This window comes from Nomascus leucogenys, chromosome 4 (genome assembly GCF_006542625.1).
Source record: "Nomascus leucogenys isolate Asia chromosome 4, Asia_NLE_v1, whole genome shotgun sequence".
Taxonomy (NCBI): domain Eukaryota; kingdom Metazoa; phylum Chordata; class Mammalia; order Primates; family Hylobatidae; genus Nomascus; species Nomascus leucogenys.
The window spans coordinates 111,030,439-111,051,162 of NC_044384.1; the positions used below are offsets into that span (position 1 = coordinate 111,030,439).

The 20,724-nt window shown below is 42.0% G+C and overlaps 1 long non-coding RNA gene across 3 annotated transcripts in view; it reads left to right on the plus strand.

Moving 5' to 3' along the window:
• The window catches only part of LOC105737684, a 150,289-nt gene that overhangs the window by 3,621 nt on the left and 125,944 nt on the right, over nucleotides 1–20,724 (plus strand). The window contains exons 3-4 of one of the 3 annotated variants that reach the window (XR_004029777.1): nucleotides 3,587–4,018; nucleotides 4,145–4,904. This is a non-coding gene — a long non-coding RNA (uncharacterized LOC105737684). Of the gene's footprint in view, nucleotides 1–3,586; nucleotides 4,905–20,724 lie in introns of those variants that run through there. The other 2 variants (XR_004029775.1, XR_004029776.1) reach the window with 2 other exon arrangements.

Below are 20,724 nucleotides of genomic sequence, written 5' to 3' on the forward strand. Positions count from 1 at the left end.
TAATTCATTTAGCAAATACCGAATGCCTCGTGTGTGCCAGAAACCATTCAAGGCATTGAAGACATAGTAGTGAACAAAACAGGCAAAAGTTCTACTCTCATGGAACTGTCATTCTAGTGGGTAGATACAGAAAATAAACAAATAGTGTGTCATATGGTGGTAAGTGCCACAGAAAAATAAAAAGGAGGATGGAGAGTACTAGGGTGGAATTGGTTTAGGAGGAAAGGGTAGTTATTTTAAATACGGAAGTTAGGGAAGGCCTTGAGGAAAAAGTGACACTTGAATAGAGAACTTCAGGAGATGAGTGAGCAATTCATGTGTATGTCTGGGATTCCAGGCAGAGGGAACAGCAAGTTCTCTCAGCATGCGTGTGGAAGAGCAGGAAGACCAATGAGGCTGAAGTGGGGTGACTGAGGGAGAGATAGTATGAGATGAAGGAGTCAGGGCATGTGGAACCTTGGAAGCCACTGGAAGGACTTGCTTTTACTCTCAAGATGGGAGCCAGTGGATGCTTTAAATGGAGCAGTGACATGATCTGATATGTTTTTAAAGATGATACAGGCTGTTGGGTTAAGAATGCCCTCCTCATCATAGACTGTAGGAGGCAAGGTTGCAGCTGGAGACAAGTTGGATGGGTGTTACATCTTGGCTTTTTTTTTTTTAAGGATTAAATGAGTTAACATTCGTTAAAGGCAGTACTAATATGTAAAAAGGACAATGTTGGGCCTGAAAACCTGAGTTTTGTGTATCTCCGTACCAGCAGGGACACTGTCTCAGAGGTCACTGTGGTGCTAATAAACAAATATTCAGAACCCAAGTTGTACCAAATATTTACCATGGGAAGCAGTACTAGGGCTTAAATTTCTCTTGCCATAGATCCTGGATCAAAAATGTTTCTATTATTAAGAATTTCCACATATACAAAAATAGAATAGTATGTATAATAAATTCCCATGTGTACATTACACTTTCTCAAAAATTATCCACACAGGGCCAATCTTGTTTCATTTCTACTCATTTACTACTCTGTCTTCTGTTTTATTTTAAAAGCCAATTCAAGAAATTTTAGCCCTAAATACCTCAATATGTATCTAAAAGATGATTTCTTTAAAAGAAATATAACCCCAATAGTATTATCACAACTGAAAATTAACAAAAATTCCATAATATCTTCAAGTATTTATTCCAGTTTTGGAGGGGTTCTTGCACCTTTGTCCATATTTTCTGAGAGCCTGTAGTTGATCAAAAGCCTTCCAAGAGACAACATCAGTTTTGGGAAGACCAGTATTTAAATTTTTATCAAATAACTCCAGAATTGTGGCTGAGAACCAGTCACACACACACACTCACATAGAACATTTGTGTAGCTAATCCTTATAGCACTTCTAACTAACACTAGGCACCATTCTGAGTGCCTTGCAAATATTAAATCGTTTAATCCTTGCAAAAGCCCAAGATGTAACCTCTAGAATAGAGGTGATATTATTATCCCTACGTTGCAGGTGAGGAAATGGATAGGGAGGCTAAATAACTTGCGCCCCCTCAGATGGCTAGTCAGTGCATGGTTCAGACCCAGAGTCCATACTCTTAACCATGCATAATAAATTGAGAGTGTAAAGTTGTTAGGTGGATCCAGTTAGATTGAGGAAATTAGCAGTGATCCTAGTCGAGGAATAAAATTGCATCTACTCAAACCTAAGAGTTGAAAGAAGTTATGATAAAAATTAAAGAGAACTTGAAGGACGGCTCAAGGACGTGTGATATACTTAGTTGTCAAATCATGATCTTAAACTTTTTTATTTTTAATTTTATTTTTAATTTTTTTGTATTTTTAATTTTCATGGTTACATAGCACATGTGTATATTTGTGGGGTACATGAGATATTTCGGTACAGGCATGTAATGCATAATAATCATGTCATGGAAAATCGGGTATCCATCTGCTTAAGCATTTATCCTTTGTGTTACAAACAACCCAATTATACTCTTTTAGGTTTTTTTTTTATTTGTTTTTTGAGATAGAGTCTCGCTCTGTTGCCCAGGCTGGAGTGCAGTGGCGCAATCTCAGCTCACTGCAAGCTCCGCCTCCCAGGTTCAAGTCATTCCCCTGCCTCAGCTTCCCAAGTAGCTGGGACTACAGGCGCCTGCAACCATGCCCGGCTAATTTTTTGTATTCTTAGTAGAGACGGGTTTTCACTGTGTTAGCCAGGATGGTCTCGATCTCCTGACCTCGTGATCCGCCCACCTCGGCCTCCCAAAGTGCTGGGATTACAGGCATGAACCACCGCGCCCGGCCTCTTTTAGGTATTTTTAAGTGTACAATTAAATTATTATTGACTATAGTCCCATTGTTGTGCTATCAAATACTAGTCTTAGTCATTCTTTCTAAATTTCTTGTGTATGCATTCACCATCCCCACCTTCCCCCACCACACCACTCACTACCCTTCCCAGCCTCTGGTAACCATCTTCTATTCTCTATCCCTATGAGTTCAATTGTTTTGACTTTTAGATCTCACAAGTGAGTGAGAACATGTGATGTTTGTCTTTCTGTACCTGGCATATTTCACTTAACATGATGATCTCCAGTTCCATCCATGCTATTGCAAATGACAGAATCTCATTCTTTTGATGGCTGAATAGCAGTCCATTGTGTATAAGTACCACATTTTCTTTATCCATTCATCTGTTGGCGATCTCAAACTTAACACACCAACATAGAGCTCCTCATCTTCAGCAACCCCTCCCTGTTAATCCACTAAACCTTACTGTTTAGTTTTCCCCATCTGTGTCAATGGCAACTCTATCCTTCCAGTTGTTCAGAGCAGGTACCCTGAAGTCACCCTCAATCCTTTGCTTTTTTTTTTTGTTCTTTTGTTGTTGTTTTTTTTTTTTTTTTGAGACGTAATCTCTCTCTGTCGCCCTGGGGCTGGAGTGCAATGGTGCGATCTTGGCTCACTGCAACCTCTGCCTCCCGGGTTCAAGTGATCCTCCTGCCTCAGCCTCCTGAGTAGCTGGGATTACAGGCGCCAGCCACCTCGCCCGGCTAATTTTGTTGTATTTCTAGTAGAGATGGGGTTTCACCATGTTGGCCAGGCTGGTTTTGAACTCCTGACCTCAAGTGATCCTCCACCTTGGCCTCCCAAAGTGATAGGATTACAAGTGTGAGACACCCAGCCCAGCTGATCTTTCACTTTCACACCCCATATCCAGTCAGACAAAAAATCTTGTTGGCTCTACCTTTAAAATTTTATTAAGAACCTGACTACTCTCCTCCAATGTTACAACAAACCTTGTGCAAGCCACCACTATCGCTTGTTTGGATAACTGCAATAGCCTCTGTGGTGAACACTTCTAAAATGGCCCCCAGTGATTTCTGCCTTCTGGTATTCACACCTTTGCCTAATCCCTTCCCTTTCAGAAAGAGCTGGACTTAGTGACCTTCTTCTAAGGCATAGACTATGACAAAAGTTGTGGAATATACTTCTGAGATTAGAGTATAAAAGACTGTGACACCTCTGTTTGTCTCTCTGTTTTTCTGTCTTTCTCTGCCTCCCTCTCTTTTCTGTTTGCTTGCTGTGATGAAGCAAGCTGCCCTGTTGTGAGTTCTCCGGTGGAGAGCCCCACATGGCAAGAAAATGAGAAGCCCCCTGGACAGACAAGAGCTGAGGCCCAGGATACAATATCCTGAAAAAAAACTGAATCCTGCTGACAATTACCCAAGTGAAGCTGGAAGTGGATCTTTCTGCAGTGGAACCTTGAGATGATTGCAGCCCTGGCTGACAACTTGATTGCTGCCTGTGAAGGACTCTGAACCAGACGACTCAGCGAAATTGTGCCCAGATTCCTGACCTACAGAGGCAGTGAGATAATAAATGCTGTTGTTTGAGGCCACAAAGTTTTGAGGTATTTGTTAATACAGCAATGGATACTTAATACAGCTTCCTACATGGTCTCCCTCCTTCGACCTTCACACTACAATCTGTTGTCCACACAGCAGTCAGAGATCCTTTTAAAACGTAAGTCAGATCATCATGACACTCACCTCCCTGCTAAGTGGCCTGCAAGGCCTTTCACGGTCTGATCCCCTATCCTCTCTCTTTCCTCATCTCCTGTCACTCTTCCCCTTGCAAATTTTCTTCCAGCACTCTGGCCTCCTTGCTGTTCTTCAGTATGGCAAGCAACCTGCTGCCCGGAGCCCACACGCTGACTGTCCCCTCTCCTAGGACACTCTTCCCTCAAGGGCTCCTATATCTTGCCTGCTGGCTCCCGCATCTTCTTCAAGTCTCCTCAGATGTCACCTTCTCAGGCCCATCCTGGCTATCCTCTTTCAGTTCTGACACAAAATAATTTATCGCTTTATTACATCATTATTTTGTTGTCTTCCCTCCTTCTGTTCCTACTAAAATTTCATCTCTGGGAAAGCAGAAAACATTGTCTTGTTCTTTCCTGTAACCCAAGTGCCTTGAACATTGCCTCATTAATTGCTTGCGCTCAGTAATATGTGTTGAATAAATGGGTTAAGTAGTTTATTAATTGTGAAACTAAATCCTGTCTGAAAGGTTTGGAGCAGCTTGTTGAAATAGCAAACGGAGATTCTGTGTTTTAAGTTGTGGCTAAGGTAGAATCATCCATGATGTATGTGGAGCCAGATCCTGTGTCCTGGACTTAAATATCTGTATCTGACCTGTGGATAATTATATTGCTATCCTACACCTTTGACCTATTCATCTCGGCTCACCTGTGATCCAGGCTATACTCCTAAAGTTGGGTGAGAGAGTCTGCAACACAAGGAAGACATAGAGCCATCATTTAGTAAATCAAACCCATAATAATACATTTTGTTGTTAAATGTAGCCAATCTCTGAGTATTTTTTATTAAAGTATCTCTAATGTTTAAAAGCATCTAACACATTCCTCATGTTTCAACTGTCCTCAGCCCCTGCTTGGCTTCCCTCCTGTATGCGTCAGTGCCCAAAGTCTGGAAGGGGCCAAGGTGGCAGGGGTCTGGCGTGTCAGTGCTAACCTGAGTGTGTGCCCACCTGACTGGGCTGCGACAGTGCCCGGGTTTGGCCCCAACCTTGCTCCGTGATTGGAGCGGGCACTGGGAGCAGGGAGAGGCAAGGCAGTGGGAGCAGACAATTCGCAGGGGGGCCTTCCTGGGCCCCCAAGAGCACAGAGATGCCTGGGTTTGCAGCCGGGCCTGGGTAGCTGCAGCGGCACCTGGGGAGGGCAGGGCTTCTGCCTGTTCCGTGGAGTGTATAACCCCAGCCGTGCCTGCCTGTTCAGCCGATGTCTTGGCAGTGGCCACTCTAGATGGGTCACTGCTGCCACCAATATGACGTTAATGAAGTAGATTTAAAGTTTTCAGGGGATTTAATTAATCATGATTTTAAGTGGTGCTGTTTCTGGAAATTTAATCTCTTAGACTTGACTTATTTGAACATTCATCATAGAGCAAGCTAAAGTTATTGTTTCTAATTTACATAAAAATTACTACCTATGAAACAGAATAATAACTACAAGTTGAAATAAAAGGTTTAAGAAAATCTAGGTTTTTAAACATAAGACTTTAAAAATTAAATATTATTTTAATGGCTAGTAACTGTTGATAGTCCGTTTTGTGCACAACAACCCCCCTTGGGCATTTGAAAATAAAAGTCTCTACTGACCATTTTGAAAGAATGAGTTTGAGGATACATCCACAGATTGGAGCTTCAGCATGAGCAGGACATGGAGAGCCCAGGAACCTTGAACAAAATCATAGGGTTGCATCTGAACAAGAAGTTGATTATATTCAATTCTGGTCACCTGGCCCATTAGTGGTGGCATCAGACCCAGAAAAGACATCTGGAGGGGAGTTAGTGTGCATCAATTTTAGCAATGAGTTATAGAGTCTCTCAATAACTGTGGCTTAAACATTTATTTTCCTCTTTTGTGGGGGTCCTGGGCTGGCCTAGTCCCTCAGCTCAGGGATGCAGCTCACTCTTCCTACATCCCTAACATCCATGAGATGGCTCTTATTCTCATTACGTCAGGCCTACAGATCCTGCCCTTATACTTTGCAGCAGGATAAAGGAAAAGGGCAAAAAATGGGTGTCCACTGTTCTCTCAGGAAGAGTCTCGGTTGCCATATCAGGGCACTTCTGCTTCCTTCCCGTTGGCCAGAACTCAGCCTCGTTACCAAACCTACAAGCAATGCTGGGCCGGGCGCGGTGGCTCACGCTTGTAATCCCAGCACTTTGGGAGGCCGAGGCGGGTGGATCACGAGGTCAGGAGATCGAGACCATGGTGAAACCCCGTCTCTACTAAAAAAATACAAAAAATTAGCCGGGCGTGGTGGCGGGCGCCTGTAGTCCCAGCTACTCGGAGAGGCTGAGGCAGGAGAATGGCGTGAACCCGGGAGGCGGAGCTTGCAGTGAGCCGAGATTGAGCCACTGCACTCCAGCCTGGGCGACAGAGCGATACTCCGTCTCAAAAAAAAAAAAAAAAAAAAAAACCTACAAGCAATGCTGGGAAATGGAGTCTCCACTTCTGGTGGCTATGAGCCTTGCTAAAAATCAGATGTTCTAGAACTATTACTATGGAAAAAAGCAAAAGCAAATATCAGGAAATGGGTACTTACTACTTTACACATGTTATGTGGGCAGCAGCAAGCTATAGGAAGTGAAATTTTAAATCTTAATACTTTATATGGAATGGCACAGTTGAAATAGGGTGGAAATGATAGTCATAAGTAGTCACTGAAATCTATACAGGAAAACATGAGCTTGTTCCTGCAACGTCACAAAACACCAGCTGGGGATTATGTTCAAAACCCCAAAAATGTCATTTTAGGGCAGATAAGTATTCTTTTAGAAACAGCATTTTAGAAGCAATCAAAAAACCGCCAAACTGAGGAACAAATTAGCCTATGAGGAGGTATACATGGAAAGTATAAATTGGGTCTAAAACTTTTTCTCTTTCTCTTTCTTTCTTTTCTTTCTCTCTCTCTCTTTCTGTCTCTCTTTCCTTTTCTTTTCTTTTCTTTTCTTTTCTTTTCTTTTCTTTTCTTTTCTTTCTTTTCTCCTGCCTCAGCCTCCCGAGCAGCTGCGATTACAGGGGCCCGCCACCATGCCCAGCTAATTTTTTTTTTTTTTTTGTATTTTTTAGTTGAGACAGGGTTTCACTGTGTTGGCCAGGCTGGTCTCGAACTCCTGACCTTGTGATCCGCCTGCCTCGGCCTCCCAAAGTGCTGGGATTAGAGACGTGAGCCACCACGCCCGGCCCTAAAACTTTTTCATATACATACATATTTTTTGAGATGGAGTCTCACTCTGTCACCCAGGCTGGAGTGCAGTGGCGCAATCTTGGCTCACTGCAACCTCTACCTCCTGGGTTCAAGCGATTCTTCTGCCTCAGCCTCTGGAGCAGCTGGGATTACAGGTGTGCACCACCATGCTTGGGTAATTTTTGTATTTTTAGTAGAGTCGGGGTTTCACTGTGTTGGCCAGGCTGGTCTCAAACTCCTGACCTCAAGTGATCTGCCCACCTCAGCCTCCCAAAGTGCTGGGATTACAGGCATGAGCCACTGCACCCAGTCAAGTATCTTTTCTTTTTCTTTTCTTTTTTTCTGATGAAGTCTCACTCTGTTGCCCAGGCTGGAGTACAGTGGCTTGATCTCAGCTCACTGCAACCTCCCCCTCCCAGGTTCAAGGGATGCCCCTGCCTCAGCCTCCCAAGTAACTGGGATTACAGGAACCCACCACCACCTCCAGCTAATTTTTGGATTTTTAGTAGAGTCTGGGTTTTGCCATGTTGGCCAGGCTGATCTTGAACTCCTGACCTCAGGTGATCTGCCTGTCTTGACCTCCCAAAGTGCTGGGATTACAGGCGTGAGCCACCGTGCTTCGCCTAAAACTTTTTCATAATTTAATCAATGGCATATTCCTAGGAGAAACCATAAAACGTTAAAATAAACTGCTTTGCTTATACAGAAAACAGCCTTCTTGTATAAAATCCTGGGCTGGAAGTTCTTGTCAACAGGTTACCCTTCTATTTTTTATTTTTTATTTTTTTTGAGACAGAGGCTCACTCTGTCACCCAGGCTGGAGTGCAGTGGCATGATCTCAGCTCACTGCAACCTTCACCTTCCAGGCTCAAGGTATCCTCCCACCTCAGCCTCACAAGTAGCTGGGACTACAGGTGCAGCCACCATGCCTGGCTAATTTTTTGGGGGTATTTTTTTTTAGAGAGGAGGTCTCGCCATGTTGCCTAGGCTGGTTTTGAATTCCTGGGCTCAAGCAATCCGCCTGCCTAAGCCTCCCAAAGTGCTAAGATTACAGGCATGAACCACTTTGTAACCACCATCCAGACCAAAATGCAGAGCATTTCTGTGGTCGAATTAAGTTCCCTCTTTCTTCTTCACCTCATTTCCTGGAGTCAACCACTATTGTGCCTCTGTATCACCGTAGGTTCCTCTTGTTTATTCTTGGCCTTCGTATAAATTGTATCATACAGTATGTATTCTTTTGGGTCTGTTTTTTTCAGCTCAACATTATGTCTGTGAGAGTCATCCATGTTATTCTAGGTATTAGGAGTTCAATCCTTTTTATTGCTCAGTAGTATTCCATTGCTTGAGTGTAACACAATTTTTTTTTTTTTTTTGAGATGGGGTCTCACTCTGTCCTCCAGGCTGGAGTGCAGTGGTGCAATCATGGCTCACTACAGCCTGGATCTCCTGGGCTCCAAGTAACCCTCCTGCCTCAGCCTCCCAAGGAGCTGGGACTACAGGTACACATCACCACACCTGGCCATTTTTTTTTTTTTTTTTTTTTTGTAGAGACGAGGGTCTCACTCGGTTGCCTCCCCAAGTGCTGGGATTACAGATATGAGCCACCACGCCTGGCCCAGATGTAAAGTTCTATCAACTTCATCATCATCTTTTTTTTTTTTTTAAATTATACTTTAAGTTCTAGGGTACATGTGCACAACGTGCAGGTTTGTTACATATGTATACATGTGCCATGTTGGTGTGCTACACCCGTTAACTCGTCATTTACATTAGGTATATCTCCTAATGCTATCCCTCCCCACTCCCCCGACCCCACAACAGGCCCCGGTGTGTGATGTTCCCCTTCCTGTGTCCAGGTGTTCTCATTGTTCAATTCCCACCTATGAGTGTGGACATGCGGTGTCTGGTTTTCTGTCCTTGCAATAGTTTGCCGAGAATGATGGTTTCCAGCTTCATCCATGTCCCTACAAAGGACATGAACTCATCCTTTTTTATGGCTGCATAGTATTCCATGGTGTATATGTGCCACATTTTCTTAATCCAGTCTATCATTGATGGACATTTGGGTTGGTTTCAAGTCTTTGCTATTGTGAATAGTGCTGCAATAAATATACGTGTGCATGTGTCTTTATAGCAGCATGATTTATAATCCTTTGGGTATATACCCAGCAATGGGATGACTGGGTCGAATAGTATTTCTAGTTCTAGATCCTTGAGGAATCGCCACACTGTCTTCCACAATGGTTGAACTAGTTTGCAGTCCCACCAACAATGTAAAAGTGTTGCTATTTCTCCACATCCTCTCCAGCACCTGTTGTTTCCTGACTTTTTAATGATCGCCATTCTAACTGTTGTGAGATGGTATCTCATTGTGGTTTTGATTTGCATTTCTCTGATGGCCAGTGATGATGAGCATTTTTTCATGTGTCTGTTGGCTATTTCCTTTAGAGGCTACTGAGTCACTTCATTCTGGGTGGTTCCCTCTACACCTTCATCACCATCCTGGAGATTTCCTTCCCATTTTCTCCCATATTGGATCTCCTTTTTTTTTGGAGTCCGTGCCTTTCGTTTTCTTGGTTTAGTCTCTTTTGGTGGAACACACCCTCCAGTTAGCTCCCTGTAAAAGGAAGCTGTCAGAAAATGTCTCTCTTCTATTCTCATACCTAATTTATCATTTGGCTGGATACAGAACTCTAACTCAGACATAATTTTCCCTCAGAATTTTGAAGGCATTACTCCATTCGCTTCTTGCTTCCGGAGTTATTGTTGAGAAAATTAAATCCATTCTCATCTTGATCATTTGTATGTGGACCGTTTTTTTTTCTCCCTCTCTGAAAGTTTATAAGGGGTATTCTTTTTCTTTTAATGTTCTGAACTTTTATAGCGTTGTATATTGGTGTAAAGTAATTTTTATTTATTGGGCTGGGCCCTTTCAATCATGGCCATATCCTTCTGTTCACCCATGTATTTCATGGGTGATTCTTCTTTCTGAAACTTGTGTTATTCAGATGGGGGTTTTGGTGGGCTAGTCTTAGAATTTTGTCTTCTTACTCTTTTTCCCATTTCTTTATGTTTTTTCTTTCCTTTCTGAGGGTTTGCCTCAATGCTATCTTTCAGCCCTTCTAGCGAGTTCTTAATGTCTGCTATCATGTTTTAAATTTCCAAGAACTGTTTCTTTGTTCTGAATATCCAATCTTTCCTTTTAAAAAATTGTTTCTGAGATAGATGTGGTGGGGTGTGACTGTAGTTCCAGCTACTTGGGAGGCTGAAGTGGGAGGCTTGGGCCCAGGTTTTCAAGGCCAGCATGAGCAACATAGCAAGACCCTGTCTTAAGAAAAAAAAAAAAGAAAGAAAAAGAAAAAAATTGTTTCTATTTAATTGATGTAGTGTCCCTTCTTTTTCTTTTTTTTTTTTTTTTTTTTTTTTTTTTTTTTTTTTTTGAGACAGCGTCTCGCTCTGCTGCCCAGGCTGGAGTGCAATGGCGCGATCTCTGCTCACTGCAAGCTCCGCCTCCCGGGTTCCCGCCATTCTCCTGCCTCAGCCTCCCAAGTAGCTGGAACTACAGGCGCCCGCCACCACGCCCGGCTAATTTTTTTGTATTTTTAGTAGAGACGGGGTTTCACCCTGTTTAGCCAGGATGGTCTCGATCTCCTGACCTTGTGATCCGCCCGCCTCGGCCTCCCAAAGTGCTGGGATTACAGGCGTGAGCCACCGCGCCCGGCCGTGTCCCTTATTTTTCTTATAATGAGTTTCCTTTTTTGTTTAAAATATTTTTTTCCTTGCATAGTTTCTGTTTCTTCCAATTCATTTTTTTCTTTTAGTTTGTTAGGCTCTTTATCCATATAATCTAGCTAATGGGTTTTGGCAGGCTAATGAATATATAAATTTGGAGTCAAGGGGAGAGGTTGGAGAATAAAAATTTTGTCCAACTCAGAGAGCTGTTATAAAAATTAAGTGATGTAATGCATGTAATTTGCTTAGCACAGGTCTGGAATATAGTAAGCATTCAAATGTTAGATGTTGTTTTTTATTTTATTATTTAATGGCTGCATCATACTCTTTTAGCATATAGATGAACATAATTCACCTAGCCATTCCTCTACTGCTATTGAAGCTTGGGCTTACTTTTTCACTTTTTACTCTTATATAAATAGGGATTAGTATTTTTCTGAAAGCAGCTTTAGTCACATATTTTTAAACTTTCATTATGTAATATATATATTTTTTGAGACAGGATTTTGATCTGTTACCCAGGCTGGAGCACAGTGGCACAATCATAGCTTACTGCAGCCTCGACTTCCCAGGCTCAATCTATCCTCCCTCCTCAGCCTTCTGATTAAGCTGGGGCTACAGGCACGTGACCCACACCCAGCTAATTAATTGTTTTTTTTTTTTTTTTTTTTTTTTTTGTGGAGGTAGGGTTTCTTTATGTTGCCTAGGCTGGTCTCAAACTCCTGAGCTCAAGCAATTCTCCTGTCTTGGCCTTCCAAAGTACTGGTATTACAGGTGTGAGCTACCATGCCCAGACTCATTATGGAATTTTCAATCATGTACACAAGTAAACAAAATGGCATAATAAACTCCCGCATACCCATTATTTAGTTTCAACAATAGCCATTTTTGATCAAGTATCCAAAGATGTTCATGTTTAATGGGCAATCTTGTTTTATCTATGGTACATGGATTCTATACCAGTGCTGTCCAATAAAAATATAATGTAAACTACAAAGGAAAACCATGTTTGTAATTTAAAACCTAACTTAATGTAACCTAAAGTGTTCTAGTAGCTACATTTGAAAAATATTAAAGAAAGAAGTGAAATTTATTTATTTATTTAAGACAGGGTCTTACTCTATTGCCCAGGCTGGAGTGTAGTGGTGCAATCATAGTTTGTTGAAGCATCCAATTCCTGGACTCAACCAATCTTCCAGCCTCAGCCTCATGAGTAGCTAGGACTATAGGCATGTGCCAACAGGCCTGCTAATTGTTAAAGTTTTTGTACAGACAGAGTCTCCCTGTGTTGCCCAAGCTGGTCTGGAACTCCTGGGCTTAAGTGATCCTCCCATCTCACCTCAGCCTCCCAAAGTGCTGAGATTACAAGTGTGAGCCATTGTGCCTGCCCTGTGAAATTAATTTTAATAATACATTTTATTTTACTCAATATATCAAAAATATTATTTTAATATATAACCAGTTTCCAAGTTATTAATGGCGTATTTTAATTTTTTTGGTACTAAGTCTTCAAAATCCAGTGTGTACTTTACATTCATTGCATATCTCAACTGGACTAGCTCAATAGCCGTATGTGCCTAGTGGCTCCCCTGTGAGAAAATGTGAATATGCTCACCAAACAGGATTAATGTGAAGCAGATCCCAGACATTATATCAGTGTATCCATAAATATTTCAATATGTATCTGTAATAACAATGTCCGTATTTTTTAAAAGGTTTCCTTAGAATTAATTTTTAGAAATACGGTTGTTGGGTTGAAGAATATGCACTTTTAAAATCTTGCGGCATATTATAGCTACTTTTTCGGAACATTAGATTAATTTACACTCCTTTCCGGAGTGTGTGATGGAGGCCATGTCACCCTCATAGAGTGTATTTGGATCCCTGACCATGGTTCTGAAATCTAGAGAAAGGCAGTAAGACTTCCTCTCTGTTGGCTGGGCACGGTGGCTCATGCTTGTAATCCCAGCACTTTGGGAGGCCGAGGCGGGCAGATCACGAGGTCAGGAGATCGAGACCACGGTGAAACCCCGTCTCTACTAAAAATACAAAAAAAAATTAGCCGGGCGTGGTGGCGGTCACCTGTAGTCCCAGCTACTCGGAGAGGCTGAGGCAGGAGAATGGCGTGAACCCGGAAGGCGGAGCTTTTAGTGAGCTGAGATTGCGCCACTGCACTCCAGCCTGGGCGACAGAACGAGACTCCGTCTCAAAAAAAAAAAAAAAAAAAAAAAAGACTTCCTCTGTTGCGAGAGGTCAAATTTTGTTTTGTTTTAATGGCTTAAAACAAGTTTTATTCTCTTACAGTTCTGAAGGTCAGAAGTCTGAATTCAGTTTTACTGGGCTAAAGTCAACGTTTTGGCTTTTAGAGGTTCCTTTTGGAGACTCTGAGGGGATAATTTGTTTCCTTGCTTTTTCAGCTTCTCATGGCCACCTGTGTTCCTTGACTTGCCCCTTCCTCCATCTTTCAGGTGCATCATCCCAATCTTTACTTGTATTCATCATACCGCCTTTTCATCTGTGAGAAGTCAAGTTCTAGTGATGATTCAGAGGTGACTTTTAAGCAGATAAGAGCAAAGGGACACAAGCAGGAACCTGCCAGACATAGTGGTGTGCACATGTAGTCCCAGCTACTTGGGAGGCTGAGAAGGAAGGATTGCATGAGCCCAGGGGTTCAAGTCCAGCCTCAGCAACATAGACCACATCTCTAAAATAAATGAATAAATAAATAAAATAAAATAAAAACATGGGCTTCTTAGAACTCTACTTTTATTTAGAAAAGAAGAAAGCAGATGACAGAAGATAGAGGGAGGTAACAATAACAAGAGAGACGGACTTCTGGGTAAAAGTGGCTGATGGAACACAAACATCTAAGTGCACATCTTCCTGATGCCTGATTAGAACAACAGTGGGGGCTGTCCTTAAATACTTGCCTTGTTTTCTTTCTTTTTTCTTTTCTTTTCTTTCTTTTCTTTCTTTTCTTTCTTTTTCTTTTCTTTTTTGTTTTTGAGATGGAGTCTCCCTCTGTTGCCCAGGCTGGAGTGCAGTGGCACAATCTCGGCTCACTGCAACCTCCGCCTCCTGGGTTCAAGTGATTCTCCTGCCTCAGCCTTCTGAGAAGCTGGGATAATAGGCACCTGCCATCATGCCCAGCTAATTATTGTATTTTTAGTAGAGATGGAAGTTCACCATGTTGGTCAGGCTGGTCTCGAACTGCTGACCTCAGGTGATCCACCTGCCTTGGCCTCCCAAAATGCTGGGATTACAGGCGTGAGCGAGCCACCACTCCTGGCACCTCGTTTGTTTTCTATTTAAGGTGAGGGGATAAAAAGCTGATTGGAAGTTTTGAGTTATTGATTCAAGCTTCACTGTAGGATAATCTGACTAGCAAACTCCAAATGCCAGCACATTTGTGTCCTTTCTCCTGGACTGCTTGGATTCCTCACAAAAGAAGAATCTTCCAAAGTCTTGACTAGAGGGTAGAGTTAACCTGGATCCTGGGAGTTGATGGGGTTAGAGGCTTGGAGTCTAAACACTGAATATGCCTTGGTTTCCTTAATCTTGTTTTGGTATGACACTTCCACCCCTAACTGTGCCTTGTGCCTTCCAGTTCCTATGCTTGAGTTGGGAAGAGGCAGTCACTCATCAGCAAAGAGTAGAAGGGATCTAGGAACCACTATTCTTTTTTTTTTTTTTTCTTTTTGAGAAGGAGTCTTGCTCTGTCGCCCAGGCTGGAGTGCAGTGGTGCAATCTCGGTTCACTGCAACCTCTGCCTCCCGGGTTCAAGTGATTCTCCTACCTCAGCTGCCTCAGCCTCCTTAGTATCTGGGATAACAGGTGCTCCACCACACCTGGCCAATTTTTGTACTTTTAGTAGAGATGGGGTTTCACCATGTTGGCCAGGCTTGTCTTGAACTCCTGACCTCATGATCCACCCACCTCAGCCTCCCAAAGTGCTAGGATTACAGGCGTGAGCCACTGCACCCGGCCAGAATCACTATTCTTAAACAGCTTTAATTATCTTTATTTTGTGCTCACTAACCCAGCTTGCAGCTGTACTTGATGCCACACATTCCTGAGCTTTTTGAGAACACTACTGTTTAAATGGGTTGATTTTTTATTTTCTCATTGTTTTAGGATTGTGCTTTCTTGGGTCTGCTAAGTCAGTTACCCCTGGTCCACCATGCCAAAATGTTATTGTTTTCTTTTCTTCTTTTCTCTCCATGCTTATGGATATGTGCTGATATAAACAGTTTTTGTTTTTCTAAGAAAATAGTCTGGATCTTAACCTTCCTCTTACTAAACCCTTTCTCCCTGCTGTGTTCATATGTCATTTAATAGCAACTCTATCCTTCCAGTCACTCAGGCAAAAATATTGGAATAACTTTTAACCCCTCTTTTTCTCTCTCACTCCATGTACATTCATCAGCAAACACTGTGGGCTCTACTTTCACATATATCTGGGGTCTGACCATTGCTCACAGCCTGTACTGCTACCAACCTGGTCCAAGCTATCAGCATTTCTCATCTGGATTATTAAAATCACCCACCAACTGGTTTTCCTGTTTCTGCTCTTGTCTCCTTTGTTTTTTTATCACTGTAACTAGAAACAGAAGCCACATACCCCTCCTTTGTTCAGAACTCTAAATGGGGCCCCCTTGCACCCTCTACTCCCTCTTAACTCCCTTACCCTATCTCCCCCATCTTCCAGTCATTTATTCTGCTCCAATCACAATGGCCTTTGTATTTGTGGTCTCTTTTGCTTAGAATGGTCTTCCTCCAGATGTTCAAATGGCCGACTCCTTCACGTTCTCCGTGTTCATTCAGACGTCACCTTATCTGAAAAGACTTTTCTGACCTAATGGCATCCCCATCTCATGCTCCTGGCACTTTCCTTTCCCCTTACTCCTCTTTATATTTCTCTAGATCACTTATAATCCCCTGTACAGTGTGTATTTAGTTGGTTAGTGTCTGTCTCCCCCACTAGAATGTTGGCTCCCTGAAGCAAGGACTTCATCTACATTGTTAATTGGTGGAGTTACGCCACCTACACAGGATGTTACTCAGAGGATGAATTCAATCCATATTAGTTGAATGAACAAATGAACAAGGAGTTGAATTGAATGTCTGTATTAAAGGAAACTGAGGCATAGAAAACTTAAGATTTTTAGACAAAGATCACACAACAATGAACAGCAGAACTAGGATGTGTGAACCAGGTTTTTGTGATGTGAAAGCCTGAGTTCTTAATCATTTTGTTTGATATTTGGGAATAATTTTTAATGAGATCTGAAAATGCTAATGGTATAATGCTATGAACGTATGAAATATAAAATTGTAATTCCAGCATGATCTTAACTATGTACAAATGTGTAGAGAAAAAGATTCAGAAAGAAAAATATCAAATATACAGCAGTGAGATTCTGCATGTTTTTATATATATATATATATATATATATATTTTTTTTTTTTTTGAGACAGTTTCATTCTTGTTGCCCAGGCTGGAGTGCAATGGCATGATCTCAGCTCACCGCAACCTCCGCCTTCTGGGTTCAAGCAGTTCTCCTGCCTTAGCCTCCCAAGTAGCTGGGATTACAGGCATGCACTACGATGCCCAGCTAATTTTGTATTTTTAGTAGAGACAGGGTTTCTCCAGATTGGTCAGGCTGGTCTCGAACTCCTGACCTCAGGTGATCCGCCTGCCTCAGCCTCCCAAAGTGCTGGGATTATAGGCATGAGCCTCCACGCCCGGCCTCAAAATATATATTTTAACTTTTATTTAGAAAATTGTAAACATACACAAAGCAGACAGAATACTATAATAAACTCCTATGTCTCATCACCCCAACCTCAGGGACCATCAAAGTATGGGCCATTTCTACCCCTACATTCTCCCTCCCCTGTAATTTTGAATCAATTCACAGATGTGATGGTCAATTTTATGTGTCAGCTTGGCTAGACTATAGCACCCAGTTATTTGTTAATCTAGGTGTAGCTGTGAAAGTATTTTGTGGGTGTGATTACTGCCCATAATTAGTAGATTTTTAAGGGGACTTATCCTAGATAATCTGGGTGAGCCTGATTAAATCAGTTGAAAATCCATAAGAGCAGAACTGAGACTTCTCTGAGAAGGAAGAAATTCCATCTGTGGACTGTAGCTTTAGTTCATGCCTGAGGGTTCCAGCCTGCTGTTCCTGACGGCCTGCCCTATGGATTTAGGACTTGCCTAGCTAGCCGCATAGTCTCACAAGCCAATTCCTTGCAATAGATCTCTTCATACTGGCTCTATTTCTCTGGTTGAACTTTGACTGATATGCTAGACATATCATTTCATCTGGAAACAGTTCAGCAAGTATCTAAACCAGGGGTCCCCAACCCTCAGCCAGGCAGTAGACCAGTACTGGTCCGTGGCCTGTTTAGGAACCGGGCCGCACAGCAGGTGTTGAGCAGCAGGCAAACCAGCATTACCACCTGAGCTCCGCCTCCTGTCAGATCAGCAACAACGCGAACCCTATTGTGAATTGCGTGTGTGAGGGATCTAGGTTTGCTCCTTATGAGAATCGAATGCCTGATGACCTGAGGTGGAACAGTTTCATCCTGAAACCATCTGTGCCTCCCCACCCAGCCCCCCACTGTCTGTGGAAAAATTGTCTCCCACGAAACCGGTTTCTGGTGCCAAAAAGGTTGAGGACCATTGATCTTAACAGTAAGGGTTCTTGAAAAAAAAAATCCAAGATACCATTATTTCATTTAGTTATTTACTTATTTTGAGACAGAGTCTTGCTGAGGCTGGAGTGCAGTGGCATGATCTCGGCTCACTACAACCTCCACCACCCAGGTTCAAGTGATTCTCTTGCCTCAGCCTCCTGAGCAGCTGGGATTACAGGTGTGCACCACCATACCCGGCTAATTTTTGTATTTTTTGGTAGAGACGGGGTTTCACCAAGTTTGCCAGCCTGGTCTCGAACTCCTGACCTCAAGTAATCTATCCGCCTCAGCCTTTCAAAGTACTGGGATTACAGGCATGAGCCATGGCACCAGGCCGGTTCCATTATTTTACCTAAACAAAAATTAACAGGAATTCCTTGATAATATTCAATGTGCAGATTTCCAATTATCTCCTTATTTTATACTATTAAAAATATTTTTGAACTAATGATATTTTTTTCTAACACCTTTAGAGAGGTTTAAAAAAAGGGCGGGAGGCTCACCCTGGGAAGAATTTTTTCCATAGCTCCAACAGAGGGCGTCCAAGTCTCATGTTTCAAGAGGAAAGACAGTTGTCTCATTTCTATTACACCCTTAGTCATTTAGCTCAGGGCTGTTGCACAGTAGACTTTTAGTGAAAGTATGATGAGTGAATAAGTAAATGGGTGAAAGAAATGTGTTTTAAAACTTGTATTTATTGGCTACATCCATGCCAGGCACTGGCTAAGTGCTGTATTTTCTCTTAACTATCCTATGAGGTAGGTATTATGCCTGTTTTATATATGGAGGAAGTCAAGACTCAAGGAGACTGAAAGACATGATGAAAACCATAGAGGTAATAAGGAGAAAATTCTTGAGTTAACCCAGATCTGTGACTTTATATTGTAGAATAGGACATACAGATGATGTATAAATGGTTGAAAAGGGGAACATCTGTAACCACTACCTAGTTGTAGAATAACACTGTCACCCCAGAAGCCCTGTTGTTATGAACTGAATATTTGTGATCCCCCAAATTTGTATGTTGAAGCCCTAACCCCCAATGTAGGATTTGGAGATGGAGCCTTTGGGAGGGGAGATAACTAGGGTTAGACAAGGTTATGAAGGAGTGGCCCTCATGGTGGGATTAATGCCCTTGTCAGAAGAGATCCCAGAGTGCTCTCTCTCTCTCTCTCTCGCTCTCTCTCCCTGAGAGCTCAGAGGAAAGGCCGAGTGGACACAGCAGAAAGGCCATCATCTGCAAGCCAGGAATTGAGCCCTCACCAGGAATTAGTCAGCTGATACCTTGATGTTGGAATTCCCTGGCTCCAAAACTGTGAGAAGATTAATTTCTGTTGTTTAAGCCACTCAATTTGTAGTATTTTATTATGGCAGTTCAAGCAGCCTAAGACACCCATTTATCCTTTTCCAGATACAGCCTCCATCACCTCCCAAATTTCAGAGTAATAATTTCCTTGCTTTTCTTTAGCGTTTAACTTTCTGTGTTTAGTTTTGCTTGTTTTTAAATTTTGTATTAGGCCAGACGCAATGGCTCACGCCTGTAATCCCAGCACTTTGGGAGGCCAAGGCCGGGGGATCACGAGGTCAGGAGTTCGAGACCAGCCTGGCCAACATGGTGAAACTCTGTCTCTACTAAAAATACAAAAATTAGCTGGGCATGGTGGCAGATGCCTGTAATCCCAGGAGGCTGAGGCAGGAGAATCACTTGAACCCAGGAGGTAGAGGTTGCAGTGAGCCAAGATTGAGCCACTGCACTCCAGCCTGGGCGACAGAGCGAGACTCCATCTCAAAACAAAAAACAAAACAAAACAAAACAAAAAAAAAGCAAAACCTTTTTATTATGTAGTTCTTTTGTTTTCATTGATGTACAGTATTTTCTAGTATGGCTATATCGCTATTTGTTTATTCACTTATTCCATGGGATAGGCATCTTGGTTGCTGCTTAAAACATTCTTAGGCATGTATCCTGGTATATCTAAGACTATATATCGCTAAGGTGTATACTTTGGACTGGAATTTCTTCAACTTTATTAGACAATACCTCCATTTTCCAGAGTGGTTGCATTAATTTACATTCCTATAGCAGTATAGGAGAGTTCCAGTTCCACATCCTCACTAATTTTGGTATTGTCAGACTTCTAAGTTTTGCTAAACGAATGAGCATATTGTACTATTTCTCTGTAGTTTTAATTTGCATTATCCCAATAATGAGATTGAGCATCTTTTCGTGTGTTTATTAGACAGTTGTCTCCTTGTGAAAAGTGTCTTTCAAGACTATTGCCTGTTTAGAAAAATTGAATCATCTTCCTTTTTCTTACTGATTTGTAAGTGTTCTTCATATAATTTGGAAAGTAGTCCTTTATCAGTTATATATGTTGTAAATACCTTCTTCCACTCTGTGGCTTGTCTTTTCACTCTTTTAATGATGTTTTTTGAGGAACAGAAGTTTTACATTTTAATGTATTAAATATTTTCTTATGGTTAATACTTTCTGTGTAGTGTTTAAGAAACCCTTCCCTTACCCAGTATCCTAAAAATGTTCTCCTGCATTTTCTTCTAAACCTTTATAGGTTTTTCACACTTAGGTCTTTAAGCAACCTGGAAACAATTCTTGCAAGTGGAGTGAGGAAAGGGTCAAATTCATTTTTTCTCCATTAAGATATCCAATTGTCCTGCATTTTCCCACTGCTCTGATGTGACACCTCTGTTATAAATCAGGTGTCTGTATGTGAATGGGTATGTTGGACTACGGAAATATAAAGCCAAATTCCTAACTACTATATGATACTGCCTTTCTGTGTGAAAGGCAAAGTTATGCAATGGGTTTTAGACTCAACCAGGCCCAAAGCTCAAGCCCCAATCCCTATTCCCCAAATGACTCAGTGACTGAGTAATGCTGGCACGTACTTTTACCTCTGAACCCATGCTTTTTTTACATAGCTGTGATTAGGAATAGACGCTATTTGTGCTACTCATCACTTTTATCTTCGCCACATATTTCAAATCAAAAGACTT